Consider the following 5,000-nt stretch of genomic DNA (forward strand, 5'->3'; position numbering starts at 1 on the left):
CAAAAAAAAAGATGTCGATGCTTGAGATCTTTTGTAATTCCTCTCTGCCTTTCTCTCTTTCTCTTTGCTTCTGTCAGTCTGTCTCTCTCTTCCATGTATTTGTTTCTGTATGTCTGTCTCTCTCTCTCTCTGTCTCTCTCTCTCTCTGTCTCTCTCTCTCTCTCTCTCTCTCTCTCTCTCTCTCTCTCTCTCTCTCTCTCTCTCTCTCTCTCTCTCTCTCTCTCTCTCTCTCTCTGCTTCTCCCTCCATCCCAAAATTTATCAACTCGTAATACACATCATCACGTTGGACAACAACCAAATATAAATCCTGATTCACACTAGATTCACTCACACCCTCACGTCGCCCTCCCCCACCCTTCACCCCTCCCTCCCCCACCCTTCACCCCTCCCTCCCCCACCCTTCACACTTCACCCTTCACCCTCACTCCTTACTTCCACGTCACCCTTCACCTCTCCCCCACCCTTCACCCTTCACCCTCATTCCTCAGCCTCACGTCACCCTTCTCCCTCTCGCAAAGTGACCGCCTAGACGAGCAAGGTACCTGCGAACGTCAGCGATAGACCTCGTGGGGCCGTTGAACTAGACTCGTCCCACTGAGGGCCAGTTGGCGATGGAATTACTCTTATTGGTGCATTGGCTGATGGTCAGATGACTCTTTTTGGTGTACTGGTTGACGATCAAATTACTCTTATTGATGAAATTTCTCTTATTGGTGCATTGGCTGATGGTCAGATTACTCTTATTGATGAAATTATACTTACTGATGCGCGGGTTGATCTGATTACTCTTATTGGTGTACTGGTTGACGATCAAATTACTTTTGTTGATGAAATTTCTCTCACTGGTGTACTGGTTGACGATCAAAGTATTCTCATTGATGTCTTGGTTGATGATTAAAATGTCCTTATTAGTAGGCTGGTTGATGATACCTTGTGTGGTGTACTTTTGACTCCCTTTCGGTTCGTGGTTTGAAAGTTCTGTTGAATTGCGTTATATTTTAGGTAAGAAGGGGTTCACGATCGGAAAAATGTGTTTTGTGTTTTCTTTGTGTGTGTGTGTGTGTTTGCGATTGTGTGTTTGTTTTTGTGTGTGTGCGTGTGTGTCTGCGTTTATGTGTGTGCGTGTGTGTGTTTGTGTGTGTGTTTATGTGTGTGTCTGTGTGCGTGTTCGTGTGTGTGTTTGTGTTTGTCTGCGTGTGATAAGTCAATCTCCTTAAATATGCGAAAAAGGTATTGAATTTATTTTTGGCATGCGAGAGAGGTCACCAGAACACTGCCCTCCAACCTCGACTGTGGAATCGGCGCCACACCCATGCCCACGGTTATTTGCACATGTCCTTGAACGCTGCACTATATAGCACCCACCTCTTCCCATTCCCCCTTCCCCCTTCCCCCTTCCCCCTTCCCCCTGCCAACACACGAATCTAAACAAAATAGAGCAAAAATGACGTAAGCTAAGTAATTAAAGTTATATAAAAGTTTACGCCACATCACAGAAGCCACGTGGTAGCTCCCCCTCCGCACGTTGTATGTTCACTTGACCCTGAACACTACGAGTGACCTGGAACACGTATTCCTGAACGTTTGAGGGCGTGTCGACCACGTCCTCCCGGCCCTTCCTCAGCCGATGGAATAAGCATCGCATAAGGATAAACAGATAGCTTAATGTCCTGTGTTATCGAGGAATAATCAGTGCGACTCACCTGTGGCATTTGTGTTTTAATTATCGAGTAAGATGTACGGCAAGCGGCGCGTGCGTCGCACTCCTGACGAGGTATTAAAAGGTTCCCCCCACTGGTGCCCCTCTTACACACAAGGGCGTAACAAGGGATGGGTGTGCGTGCCCCTAGATTCCATCCCTCCGTACTGGCAAGGCAAGCGGGTGTCCTAAGCAGCGGTCGCTCACAGCCGAAGAGCGGTCAGACGAAAGATCCTACGGATACACTTCCAGGTCGGACTCGCGCGGGAGACTGACTGTCTAAGACCAAGACCGCTACCACGGTCCCCCTCCCCCCTCCTCCACACCATCCTACGGCTCCTACTCCCTCCCTCTCTCTTCCTCGCAGGTCCCTTTCTCCCCCCCTCCCCACCCTGACCCATCCCTACCCAGCCCTACCCTACCCCCGACCCATCCTGGGGATATCTCTAGTTCTTGGCTCTGCAGTCCACCAAACAGAGATCCTTTTTCTTTCCTTCTGGGGCACTGCGGACGGAATCGGAAGGAGGAGGCGCCACAGCCGAAGCCCTTCGGATGAACTGCAGTTTCTAGACGCCATGAATGACGTCCCAGCCTAAGGGCAAGAGCGATGGGCCTTGGGGCTACGTCGAGACAAGGTGTCTCTTCTTTAGGCGTATCCTTCAACGTTTCCGCGACTCCCGTCTTCGAAGGGACGGCCAATCGTCGGCTACGTGTTCCAGAAGTCCCACTTTTAACTGGCCAGCGCTCAGGGCTTGCCTATGACGACCGGAGATAAAGGACACCGACCTCGCTAGTTTTTGCTCCCCTCGAACTACGGCTCGCCGGCGAGTGTGGTATAATGTTCACCGTTAGATTAGCTAATAATCACCGAAGAGTGTTTGCTAATAACACCGCATAACAGGTGACTCAGGCGGTTTTCATGCACGTCAAAGGAAGGAGGAGGAGGAGGAGAAGGAGTTGCTTTCATTCGTTGCTGAGTTACATCTCTGACACTGAAGGAAAACGTTCCCATGCAGAGAGGATCCAGTCATGATGACGCACAGGATAAACGGATGACTGTTTTTAAGAAAGTTTATACGGCCTTGGTTACTGATCAGACGACAGGAGGAAGTCGCTTCGAAGGCGAGGCTTAACGAAATGCATAACCCGAAATAAGCAAATCCTGTTCCGTTGTACTGTTATGAACACTGCCTCTCCAGGATGACACGTAGTGCAGTGTAATCTCGATGTTACTGATGGTACTGCATGCTGTCTTTGTTCTTCGTTGGTGACATCAGGTACAGTTGCAGGGGAAGAAAAGCTCTCGTTCTCCTTTAGGCAAACGAATATTGTTGGAATCAACAATCGCCCAGAATGAAATCTGAAAAAAACTCTTTACTATATACGTACTTCACTTGTTTTATTGTCCTCCATACCAAAACGCCACCAATAAATATAAGAAATTACGGGATGTTCTTCCCACGAGTGTAAAGCAAGAGCAAAAAGGAGATTTTGAGAGTTTAAGAGCTTGGTTCCTCCTCAGGGTAGCAAATGTCCAAAACAAAGACAGTGTTACGTATATTTTGCTTGTGGCATTCCAGCGCGACGGCCGAGTAGGGACGACCTTGGCAAACATTCCAGGATTTATGATTGAGAGAAAAAAATGAGAGAGAGAGAGAAAGAGAGAGAGGGGGGAGTGGAGGAGAGAGAGAAAAAAAAAGAGAGGGAGAGAGAGAGAACGAGGGAGAGAAACAGACAGACGGAGTGAAGAGAGAGAGAGAGAGAGAGAGAAAGAGAAAGAGAAAGAGAGGGAGAGAGAGAGAAAGAGAGGGAGAGAGAGAGAAAGAGAGGGAGAGAGAGAAAGAGAGGAAGAGAGAGAGAGAAAAACATGGTTGTCTGGTCGCGAAAAAAAAAAACTTTTCTAGCGGGGTTTTAAAAAGGAATTTTGTCGGTAGTTGTATTTAAAGGTTCATTTAGTAACTTGAAAAAAAAAAAAAAAAAAAAAAAAAAAAAAAAAAAAAAAAAAAAAAAAAAAAATATATATATATATATATATATATATATATATATATATATATATATATATATATATATATATATATATATATACGCGAATGTATTTTGATACTTTGTAAATAGGAACACACACGCACACGCACACACACACACACTCACACACACACACACACACACACACTCACACACACACACGCACACACACACGTCGTGTATAGGAGGGTACGAGCATCCCCATACATCACTCCCTGACCAGTCTGAGTTAGGGTAGAAACGTGTTTGCGTTACCTTTTTTATTCTCCTTTAATTTTTTCTTTTATTTTTTTTTCTTTTCCTTATTATTTATTTATTTTTTCCCCTTTTTTTCTTTTCCTTTTTATTTTTATTTTATTTTTTTTTTTATTTTTATTTTTTTCTTTCTCTTTTTATTTTCATATTCCTTTTTTTTTCTTTTTATTTCTCTTCTTTTTTATTTTTTATTTTTATTTTTATTTCTCTTTTGTTTTTTCTTTCTTTTCATTTTCTTTCTTTCTCTTTTCTTTTTATCTCTTTCTCTCTTCACTTTTTCTTTCTCTCTTCTCTCATATTTCCTTCCTTTCTTATATTTTTTCTTTCCTTTTCGCTCTATATTTGGATTTATTCGTAGTCGCTTTTCAGAATCTTTCGTTCAGGTTTGTTTGAAGTTGTTTTTACTTCACTTTTTTCTCATATATTTTCGTGTATTTATTTTCCTGATAATCTTGGTCGCTTCGTTGTTTAGTTCAGTTTATTTTCGTTGTTCATTTTCTTGTTATTCGTTATCATCCTTATCGGTTTTAGGATTGTCATTATTAAATTCATTAATATATTCGCAAGCACTTTCTCCATCATCATCAGTCATCATCAGTCACTTTCTCCATCACTTTCATAGTCATCTTCTCCATCACCATTGCAGTCACCTTCTCCATCACCTTCATAGTCACCTTTTCCATCACCATCTCTTTCTCCATCATCACCATCATCATCATCATCACATTCACATTCTCCATCACCATCTCTTTCTCCATCATCATATCTTTCTCCATCACCATCATCATCATCATATTCACCTCCATCACCATCTCTTTCTCCATCATCATCACAATCACATTTTTTGTATTATTATCATTATTATTTTTTTATTTCTTTATTGTTTAAGGAAATACGTCAATGTTTGTACATTTTTAGTCCAGTGGTTTTTCATGATTGAGAGAAAAATTTGAATTTACTCGCGTGTCACATTAACAAAATTTATATGAAGTTTGGAAAAAAAAAAATCGCGTAAC

The 5,000-nt window shown here is 42.8% G+C and overlaps 1 protein-coding gene across 2 annotated transcripts in view; it reads right to left on the bottom strand.

Moving 5' to 3' along the window:
• Positions 1–5,000, bottom strand: part of LOC119583763 — a 111,694-nt gene that overhangs the window by 75,539 nt on the left and 31,155 nt on the right. The window contains exon 1 of one of the 2 annotated variants that reach the window (XM_037932427.1): positions 1,706–2,022. The exons of the other annotated variant lie outside the window; for it this stretch is intronic. The gene's annotated coding sequence lies outside the window, so the exon portion shown is untranslated. Of the gene's footprint in view, positions 1–1,705; positions 2,023–5,000 lie in introns of those variants that run through there. 2 annotated transcript variants of the gene reach the window in all.

Source organism: Penaeus monodon, chromosome 17 (genome assembly GCF_015228065.2).
Source record: "Penaeus monodon isolate SGIC_2016 chromosome 17, NSTDA_Pmon_1, whole genome shotgun sequence".
Taxonomy (NCBI): Eukaryota; Metazoa; Arthropoda; class Malacostraca; order Decapoda; family Penaeidae; genus Penaeus; species Penaeus monodon.